This window comes from Canis aureus, chromosome 25 (genome assembly GCF_053574225.1).
Source record: "Canis aureus isolate CA01 chromosome 25, VMU_Caureus_v.1.0, whole genome shotgun sequence".
NCBI lineage: Eukaryota > Metazoa > Chordata > Mammalia > Carnivora > Canidae > Canis > Canis aureus.
In genome coordinates this window covers 39,567,648-39,579,240 of record NC_135635.1, presented here as the reverse complement: position 1 = coordinate 39,579,240, position 11,593 = coordinate 39,567,648, and the positions used below count along the sequence as shown (strand labels likewise).

Genomic DNA, 11,593 nt, shown 5'->3' with positions numbered 1-11,593 from the left:
GGGTCCTAGGATTAAGCCCCACATCAGGTTTCCTGCTCAGCGGGGAGTCTGCTTCTCCTTCTCCCTCTATCCCCTAATCCTGGCTCATGCTCTCTCTCCCTCTCTTTCTCTAATAAATAAATAAAATCTTAAAAAAAAAAAAAAAAAAGAGGGCACTTGTGATGAGCATTGAATGTTATATGTAAGTGATGAATCATGAAATTCTACTCGTGAAACCAATACTACGCTATGTTAACTAACTCGAATTTAAATAAAAACTTGAGGGACGCCTGGGTGGCTCAGCAGTTGAGTGGCTGCCTTTGGCCCAGGGCGTGATCCCAGGATCTGGGATTGAGCGCCACATCAGGCTCTTTGCAGGAAGCCTACTTCTCCCTCAGTGTATGTCTCTGCCTCTCTCGCTCTCTCTCTGTGTCTCTCATGAATAAATAAATTAAACATTTTTAAATAAAAACTTGAAGGGCGCCTGGGTGTTTCAATTGGTTAAGTGTCTGCCTTCAGCTCAAGTCATGATCTCGGGATCCTGGAATTGAGCCCTGCATTGGACTCCCTGCTCAGCAGGGAGTCCGCTTCTCTATCTCTCTCTTCATCTCCCTCTGCCCCTCCCCCCACTCATTCTCTCTCTCTCTCTCTCTCTCTCTCTCTCTCTCAAATAAATTAATAAAATCTTTTAAATTTTTTTAAATAAACAAAAACTTGAAAAAATAAAAAAATGAAAAGATATTATTATTTCCCTTTAAAAAGTCAGTTTGGCCTATTTGTTCAGGTCTATTTCCAGGTTCTCTATTCAGTTCCACTGATCTGTGTCTTTCCTTAAGCTGATAACACACTGTCTTAATTACTGTAGCTACATAGTAAGCCTTAACGTCATATAGAATTATTTCTCCCATTTCATTGCTCTTTTTCAAAATTGTTTTAGCTATTCTAGACTTTGCCCCAAAGATTATTTTTGGGCAGCCCGGGTCCGTGGCTCCGCGGTTTAGCGCCGCCTTCAGCCCGGGGCGTGATCCTGGAGACCAGGATCGAGTCCCATGTCGGGCTCCTGCATGGAGCCTGCTTCTCCCTCTGGCTGTGTCTCTGCCTCTCTCTGTGTGTGTCTCTCATGAATAAATAAATAAATAATCTTTTTAAAAAGTTTTTTTTTTTTAAGATTATTTTTAAAATGAATTTATGAGCAAACAAGAAAATAAAGACTGTGAAGGCCAAAAACTAAGTCAAAGCTGATCTCAGAGAGGTAAGCTGAGCACTGAAGCCTGTTTTGCATCGAGGGCGTTTGCTAAAAAGTTGAATTTAGGCATGATGACGGCCTCACTGATGCCAGCATGGTATACAAAACAGAGTTCAAGGCTTTTCTAGTGTTGGAAATCTAACTGAAGTTCCCCACCATAAAGTCAGAACCCCTATATTGTCATGTAAGAGTGGATTTAAAATATACTAACACCCCCACTGCCCTAGGGGACGTCACTGAAAATTGCTTGTCTGGAACCTAGGTTCCTAGTGGAGATCTTTCATTTTTTTCTTTTAAATACTAGCAGAGAATTTACAACCACAAGCTATGGGTTTTCTACCTCAATTTTTTGTTGATCCTAAAAACAAAATGGCAAGAATTTAAAGTGGTTTTAGGTTAATAGTGCCACCAAGCACTAGGCAGAACCAATGCAATCCTCTCTGGATGAGCTCATCTTCAAGCTAGGCCCTGGGGGATCTCCACAGATATAGTTCCAAGAAATATAAATTGTGGTAAAAAAAAAAATCACAAACAAATAAGGAACAAGGTTGCAAGAGCAAGAGCCAACAGAGACAGAGATACAAAATAAGAAAGAAAGTTAGAAAATCAAGCCAAATGGTCCAATCTCTACTGATAGGAGTTCTAGAAAGAGAAAACAGGATATGAGGTAGAGAGAGATTATTAAAGAAATACAAGAAAAATTTCCTGAATTGAACAAATCCTTCTGGATTAAATAATGTGCTATGTGCCCCCACACAATGAAAGAAAAAAGAAGCACATCAAGACACATTTTTGTGAAGTCAGAATATTATGGAAAAAGAGAAGATCCTAAAAGAATTCAAAGAGAGGGGAAAAAAGGACAGGAATCAGAATGGCATCTCAATACAGTATTAGAAGATAGAAGACAATGTGGTAGTGCCTTTAAAATTCTGAAGAAAAATGATCATTAATCTAGAATTCCATATTAACCAAACTATCAATATAAGATCAATATTTTTAAAAAGATCAGGGCACCTGGGTGGCTCAGTTGGTTAAGCGTCTGCCTTCAGCTCAGGTCATGGTCCCAGGGTCCCGGGATCAAGCCTGGAATTGGGCTCCCTGTTCAGTGGAGAACCTGCTTCTCTCTGTCCCTCTGCCATTCCCTCCACTGTGCCCTCTGCCTCTGTCTCTGTCTCTGTCTCTGTCTCTGTCTCTCTCTATCAAATAAATAAATAAAATCTTTTTTAAGAAGATCAATATGTATCAAAAGTTAGAATATAGACTTCTTTCAGCATCAAAATTCTTACCTCTCTTTTCAAGTAGGCCTCTACAAGATACACTCTGGCAAACAGGAAAGAGAAAAGCAATAGATAATAAGGAATGGAGTGGTGGATCCACACACATAACTGGGGAAAGAAAATCCTTGGAATGATAGCTGTGCCATAGACCCAGAAACAATGTGTCCTGACTGAAATAAGAGGTTAGAAAAAGCTTCAGGAAAGACTCCAGAGAAAAAAGCAGATAAAGTATCTAACATGTTTAAATATTTGAAAAGTAATAGGAACACGTATTTTTACAGTTCTGATGAAATACGGAAAAAATTCTAGCTAGATACATAGAAAATTATACAAAATAAAAAAGAGGCAATCATTAACTTAAGGAAAAACAAAAAGTTAAATAAGAAAGGGAAGTTACCTCACACTTATGCCAATTGATTTTCAACAAAGGTGTCAAAACCATTTAATGGGGGAAAGAATAATCTTTTCAACAAATGCTCCTGGGACAACTGGATGTCAACATGCAAAAGAATGAAGTTGGATGTTTACCTCTCACCATACACAAGCATTAAATAAATATGTATCAAAAACTTAAATGTAAAAGCTAAAACTATAAAAGTTTTAAAAGAAAGCATAACTATGTCTTCACAACCTTGGATTAGGCAATGATTTCTTAGATATGATAACAAAGACACAAACAACAAAAGAAAAAAGTAAACAGAGCATCAGAAAAATTTAAGACTTTTGTGCTTCAGGGTGCCTGAGTGGCTCACCCGTTAAGCCTCCGAATCTCATTTTTGGCTCAGGTCATGATCTCAGGGTTGTGAGATCTAGCCCTGAGTCAGGTTCTGCACTCAGTACAGAATCTGCTTGAGATTCTCCCTCTCCGTCTCCCTCTGCTCCTCTCTCTAAACTAAATAAATAAAGTTCTTAATTTTTTAAAAAGATTTTTATTTATTTATGCATGAGAGACACAGAGAGAGAGAGAGGCAGAGACACAGGCATAGGGAGAAGCAGGCTCCATGCAAAGAGCCCGACATGGGACTCAATCCCGGGTCTCCAGGATCACACACTGGGCTGAAGGCGGCACTAAACCACTGAGCCACCCGGGCTGCCCTAATTAATGTTTTTTAAAAATAAAACTTTTGTGTTTCAAATGATTCATAGAATGGAAGAAAATATTTACAAATCAGATATCTGGCATGGTAATTATATCTAGAATATATAAAGAACTCATCCGGGCGGGGGGTGGGAGTGAATGGGTGATGGGCACTGGGGGTTATTCTGTATGTTAGTAAATTGAACACCAATAAAAAATAAATTAAAAAAAAAGAACTCATCCAACTCAATTATAATAAAAAAATTGAAAATAGACAAAGGATCTAAATAGACATTTCTCAAAAGAAGATATGCAAATGGTCAATAATGACAAGGAAAGAGGGACTCCTGGGTGGCTCAGCCTCTGAGCGGCTGCCTTTGTCTCAGGGTGTGATCTCGAGTGCAGGGATTGAGTCCCATATTGGGCTCCCTGTGAGGAGCCTGCTTCTCCTTCTGTCTAAGTCTCTGCCTCTCTCTGTGTCTCTCATGAATAAATAAATAAAATCTCTAAAAAAAAAAAAGGACAAGGAAAGATGCTTTACATCATTAGCCATCAGAGAAATACAAATCAAAGCCACAATGAGATACTACTTTTTGCCCACTAGGATAGTTATAGTGGGGAAAAAAAGATAATACCAAGTGTTGGCAAGCATATGGAGAAATTAAACTCATACACTGCAGGTAGAAATGCAAAATAATGCAGCCAATTTGGAAAAGAGTTGACAGTTTCTCAAACAGTTATCATGTGACCCAGCAATTCCACTTCTTTTTTTTTTAAGATTTGATTTATGTATTCATGAGAGATACAGAGAGAGAGGCAGAGAGACATAGGCAGAGGGATAAGCAGGCTCCCTGCAGGGAGCCTGATGTGGGACTCGATCCCCAGACCCGGGATCATGCCCTGAGCCAAAGGCAGAGGCTCAACCACTGAGTCACCCAGGTGTCCCCTAGCAATTCCACTTCTAAGGTGTATATGTAAGAGAAATGAAAATATCCACACAAAACCTTCTTACATTTATGTTCATAGCTGCATTATTCAGAATACCCAAAAGTAAAACAACCCAAATGTCCACCAACTGATAAATGGATAAATATGGTGTGGTATATCCACACAGTGGAATATTATTCAGCAATAAAAAGGAACGGAGTACTGATACATGCTACAATTTGGATGAACCTTGAAAACAGTATGCTGAGTTTAAAAAGCCAGTCACATGGAATGATTCCATTTAGGCAAAATATCCAGAATAGGCAAAAATCTATAGGGACACAAAGTTGGTGAGTGGTTGTCTAGAATTGGAAAGGAGAATTGAGGGTGGCAACTAAGGAGTATAGGGTCTCATTTTGGAATAATGATGAAAATTCTAGAATTGATCATGATTATGGAGATACAACTCAGTGAATATATTAAAAGCCATTGAATTGGGCAAATCATATCTCAAAGATACAGAGTTTTTGAATAAGAAACCCAAGTTATTCCACATTACACTAAGTAGGAAACAATACTTACATGGTCCTAATAATGTAGACACTACCTACTGATTCAAGCCAAAATGCATAACTACAATGAAGAGGAGTGGGGGATGGGAACTATAAGAAAGAAGGGGATTGAGACATGTAAATCCAGTTTCCTGACAAGATAACTAAGAGAGGTCATGGCTTCCGCTTCCAAAACCAAATCTGGAGAATCTACTGAAGTTAGAAGGAATCCTGAATTTCAAGAACCAACAACAAAAGCATAAGAATGTGATATATATATAGAGAGAGCATTAAATCATATATATATTGATATTTATTTATATTATATGTTATATATATTTATATATTTATATTATATATTTATATATATAAATCATATATATATATCAATCTCTACCAAAGTAGTAAAAATATGTATTGGGAAGACTGAAGACCATTGTTATGGGTTCAATCATGTCCTTCAAAAATTTTTGTATTAAAGTCCCAGGACACCTGGCTGACTTAGTTTGTGAAGCATGTGACTTTTGATCTTGGGGTTGTGAGTTCAAGCCCCACATTCAGTGTAGAGATTACTTAAAAATAAAATCTTTTAAATATTTTTTTATGTTGGGATCCCTGGGTGGCGCAGCGGTTTGGCGCCTGCCTTTGGCCCAGGGCGCGATCCTGGAGACGCAGGATCGAATCCCACGTCAGGCTCCCGGTGCATGGAGCCTGCTTCTCCCTCTGCCTGTGTCTCTGCCTCTCTCTCTCTCTCTCTGTGACTATCATAAATAAATAAAGTCTTTTAAAAAAAATATTTTTTTATGTTGAAGTCCTAACACCCAGTCCCCAGGAATGTGATTTTATTTGGAAATAGGGTTTTTGTAGATGTGATTAGTTAAGATGAGGTCATGGTGGAGTAGGGCAGGCCCCACTCTGGTATGACTAGTATCTTTATAAAGTGGGGAAATTTGAAGATCTACATATACAGGGAGGATGCCATGTTAACATGAAGGCAGAGATCAGGCTGATATGTCTACAAGACAAGGAACACCAAAGATTGCCACCAAACTATCAGAAACCGGGTGAGAGGCATGAAATAGACTCCCTCACAGCCCTCAGGGGATCCAACCCTACTGAGACCTACTGGCATCTCAGACTTCTAAGCCACTAGAAATGAGAAACAATAAATTTCTGTTGTTTAACTTATCAAAGTTGTGGTATTTTGTTATGGCAGCCCCAGAAAATTAATGTGTACAGCTATATTGTGCATGTACATTACACAAGATTATTGAATAGGTGTGAGAATACCAAAAGGAACTTGAGGGTGTGTAAAGTTCAATTTGTTATAATAAACACTGATAAGTTTAAGAAATCAACAAGAAAAAAAAAAGAAAAACAAAAGAAATCAACAAGAATAAATAAATATGTTTCTTAGAATATGAATCACCCTAACGACAAAAATAGAACATTGTTTTTCCAGGAAACCACATGATCTTTACTTATCCATTGAAAGATTTTTTTTTTGTTTCATTTTTTTAAATTTCTTTTTCCCCTATTCTCCCCAGCCATAAACATCATAAATTGCTTGATGTAATTCTGGGTTTTTGCAAAATGTGTGTTATTTTCTGTGCATGTACTTTTAATTTACATACATGAGGTTTTATTTTTTTTTATTTTATTTATTTATTTATTTATGATAGTCACACACAGAGAGAGAGAGACAGAGGCAGAGACACAGGCAGAGGGAGAAGCAGGCTCCAGGCACCGGGAGCCCGACGTGGGAGCCCGACGTGGGAGCCCGACGTGGGACTCTATCCTAGGTCTCCGGGATCGCGCCCTGGGCCAAAGGCAGGCTCTAAACCGCTGCGCCACCCAGGGATCCCCACATACATGAGGTTTTAAATCTCAATCTGCTTCTTTTTCCCACTCAGCTTTAAGTTTTAAAGATTCCTGTTTTAGACAATGAAAATAACATAATTTGTAAATGATCACAATTTGATCTTTTTTTTTTTTTTCAGTGCTTATAAACATTCTCTCCTTTCCTTTCTTCCTTTCATGACATTGACTAGGACCTTCAATGCTAAGTTAAAGTGCAGCGGTAATACTGGGCATCCTTGTCTTGTTGCTGATTTTTCTTCTTCTTTTTTTTTTTTTTGAGAGAGAGCAAGAGTGGTAGGGTGAAGGAGAGAGGGAGAGGGAGAGAACCTTAAGCAGGCTCCACGACCACCAACACAGAGCCCAAGGCAAGGTTCTATCGCACAACCCTGATATCATGACCTGAGCTGAAATCAACAAGGTTTGTTTTATTTTTATTTTTGTTTTTTAAAGCTTTATTTATTTATTTATTTATTTATTTATTTATTTATGATATACAGAGAGAGAGAGAGGCAGAGACACAGGCAGAGGGGGAAGCAGGCTCCACGCCGGGAGCGCGACGCGAGACTCGATCCCGGGACTCCAGGATCGTGCCCTGGGCCAAAGGCAGGCGCCAAACTGCTGGTCCACCCAGGGATCCCCTTCGTTTTATTTTATTTTATTTATTTTTTTAAATCTGCATGTCTATTTTATTTCCATTAGAAAAATACTATCTATTAAAATTGTGATCCACTTTATTCTCCTTTATCTCTACCATTCAAATTTCAGGTACTGTAATTTTACTCAAGTAAAAGCAGAATTATATAGCTGATGTGAGGACTAATTATTTCACATCATTAAATTAATAGGATTTAACTGAATTATGTGTGCTCTTAATTATTTATTAGGAATGGTAATTCCTCTCTTGCATGATTTATTACCCTCTACTTTCATTTAAATTTTTTTTTCTAATTTTTATTTATTTATGATAGTCACACAGAGAGAAAGAGAGGCAGAGACACAGGCAGAGGGAGAAGCAGGCTCCATGCACCAGGAGCCCGATGTGGGATTCGATCCCGGGTCTCCAGGATCGCGCCCTGGGCCAAAGGCAGGCGCCAAACCGCTGCGCCACCCAGGGATCCCTCTACTTTCATTTATTTGCGTATGTAATGAGCATCTCTTTCCCGACGTCTAGTACCATGAGTATGTGTGTGTGTGATTTATGGCACCAGTAATTGGAGTTGTCATCTAATCTCCAATTCATGCTTAATTCCCCTTATTTTATAGTTATTTCCATAATGACCTCAAATGTTTTAGCCAATCATACACTTTCCAACATCAATGGTAAAAATTAAGATGTAAACTTAAAAACATTGTTACGATTCCAGACTAAATAACACTGGGCCCACTTATAGCAATGCTGTGGTGAGAGGTCCTAGGACAGCCACTGCTTCAATCTCCACACAGCCTCCTTTGGGCAAAGCAGCAACCTGCTAAGCAGGTCTTGCAGGAAAACTACTCTTGAAATACTGTTTGTAGACTTCATTGACAGTGTTGAAGTCATTTATGTCAGCCAGCAAAACAGTTGTTTTTACCACATTAGTGAAGTCACAGCCTGCAACTTTCAGAATTTCACCCATGTTTGTAAGAGCTTGTTTGGCTTCTTCTGCCACCCCTCCTGGCACAAGCTGTCCACTTGAAGGGTCCATGCCTAGCTGTCCCGAAATGTAAATGGTCTTGTCGAATAACACAGCTTGACTGTAAGGACCAATGGCCCCTGGAGCTTTCGCAGTGCTGATCACCTTTCTGATCAGAGACGCCATGGCTAACCCTTTTATCTTGCTTCCCCTTCAAGAGAACAATCCCGTCCACTGCCTCTGCTAGTGTGTCACCAGACTAACCCTGTTTTATTTTTAAATCATAAATAGGAGTTGAATTTTTAAATTTCCTTTTCAATATCAACTAAGATAATCATGGAGGGTTAAACCTTCATCTTTCATAACAGGAAGCTAATAAAGTCTAAAGCTGATAAATCCTAAAGAGCAGTAGGATGTATTATTTCAAATTATGATAATAAATATGATAGTTCACAGAAATGAAACTGCTTGGGATAACTGGGTGATGGACATTAAGGAGGGCACGTGATATGATGAGCACTGGGTATTATATAAGACTGATAAATACTGAACTGTACTCTGAAATTAATAATACACTATATGTTAACTAATTGAATTTAAAATTTTTAAATATGAAAGGCTTTCATTCTGGGAAGCTAATGTGAAGAGTTGACACGTGAAACAGAGGACTGCTGTTTTTGTCAACTCCCCGCCCCTACTCCTTTTTATTTTTATTTATTTTTTATTTTTTTAATATTTTATTTATTTATGACAGATACAGAGAGAGAGAGAGAGGCAGAGACACAGGCAGAGGGAGAAGCAGGCTCCATGCACCGGGAGCCCGATGTGGGATTCGATCCCGGGTCTCCAGGATCACGCCCTGGGCCAAAGGCAGGCGCCAAACCGCTGCGCCACCCAGGGATCCCTTTTTTTTTTTTAAAGTAGGCTTTACGGAGGGCTTGAACTCGACCCAGAGATCAAGACCTGAATTGAGATCAAGAGTCAGACACTTAACCAGCTAAGCCATCTACGTGTCCCATTTTCCCTTCTTTTTGATTAACCATATGCATGTATTTACTTTTATTTAAAAAATAAAGCTTAATTTAGAAATAAATCATTTTACAAATTGATATAACTCATGTACCATATAATCCACTCATTTAGTATATGTTTTTAAGTGTATTCACAAGGTTGTGCAACTGCTAATTCCTGAACATTTTTATCATCCCCAAAAAAGATTTGTACCGGTTAGCAGTTCTCTCTCATTCATCAGCCCTTACCCCATCTCCTGGCAACAACTATCTACTGTCTCTATGGATTTACCTATTCTGGACATTTTTTTTTAAGATTTTATTTATTTATTCATGAGACACAGAGAGAGGCAGAGACATAGGCAGAGGGCGAAGCAGGCCCCCCACAGTGAGGGTGAGCCTGATGTGGGATTTGATCCTCGGACCTCAGGATCATGACCTGAGCCAAAGGCAGCCGTTCAACCTCTGAGCCACCCAGGCGCCCCTATTCTGGACATTTAATATAAATACAAGCCTTTTATGACTGCCTTGATTTACCATAGTGTTTTCAACTTTTCAAGGTTCATCTGTATTGTTATATGTATTGGTATCTCATTCTTTTTTATGGCTGAATAATATTCCATTCATAATGGAATATTGTGTGGATAATGTGTGTGGATATACATTTTTAAAGGATTTTATTTATTTGAGAGCGCCGAATCCTAACCACTAGACCACCAGGGAACTGGATTTATTTATTTGAAAGAGAGAGAAGGCACATGAGCACAAGTAGGGGGAGGAGCAGAGGGAGAGGGAGAAGAAGACTCCCCACTGAGTGTGGAGCCCAACACAGGCCTCATCCCAGGACCTTGAGATCATGACCTGAGCTTAAGACAGTTGCTTAATGGACTAAGCCAACTAGGTGTCCTCCCAGCATTTATCAGTTGATAAACATTTGGGTTATTTCTTCTTTTTGGTTATTAGGAATAATGCTATGAACATTTGTGTACCAGTTTTTTTATGAACATGTTTTCATTTCTGTTGTGTATATGCCCAACAGGAATGGAATTGCTGGGTCATATGTACCACTGATCACTCTTGTTTTCCACACATGAAATGTTCTACCACTTTTCTTTCCTTATTGAAATCCAACCTCTTCTAGGAAGCCTCTCCTATTTAGGCCAAATTTTTTTATCTAGATCATTCATCTCCATTTCAGAGGTTTCCAAACATGGCTAATTAAAATCATCTAAAAGGGATCCCTGGGTGGCGCAGCGGTTTAGCGCCTGCCTTTGGCCCAGGGCGTGATCCTGGAGACCCGGGATCGAATCCCACATCGGGCTCCTGGTGCATGGAGCCTGCTTCTCCCTCTGCCTATGTCTCTGCCTCTCTCTCTGTGTGACTATCATAAATAAATAAAAATTAAAAAATAAAAAAAAATAAAATCATCTAAAAGATTTTACAATCAGAATCATCTAAAATTAGAGGACACATACTTTGAATAACTACAAGCCTGGAAACAATCTAAATATCTATCAAAATGGAACTAGTAAAACATTATGGTATAGAACGTGAGGATATAAAAGAATATCCAAGTTATAGTAAATAAATAAGACAGTACAGAACTGTAAGTATGGAATCCTACTCTTCTCAAAAAGAGATATACAGTTAATATATGCTTGTACATGCACAGTCTATGTCCAAAGGATTAAAAAGAATTTTTTAAAAGTGGTCACCTCTGTGAAGGAGCACAAAAACCTTTCTGAGAAAGTTTTTCACTGTGAGAAAACTTTTCACCTGATTACCCTTTAGCAATTTTTTAAAAAATATTTATTTATTCATGAGAGACAGAGGCAGAGACACAGGCAGAGGGAGAAACAGGCTCCTTGTAGGGAGCCCGACGTGGGACTTGATCCCAGACTGGGATCATGCCCTGAGCCAAACCACATCTGCCCAACCGCTGAGCCACCCAGGTATCCCACCTTTAGCAATTTTTAAATTTTGCATGATATATAGGGATACACTTTTAAAATGTGTTTTAAGAAAACACACATAGATGTTCAAGACTCAGCT

At 38.8% G+C, this 11,593-nt stretch overlaps 1 pseudogene; it reads right to left on the bottom strand.

The window, feature by feature from the left end:
* Positions 1-8,033: 8,033 nt before the first annotated feature.
* LOC144297347 (2-iminobutanoate/2-iminopropanoate deaminase pseudogene) lies at positions 8,034-8,811 on the bottom strand (annotated as a pseudogene).
* Positions 8,812-11,593: the final 2,782 nt, after the last annotated feature.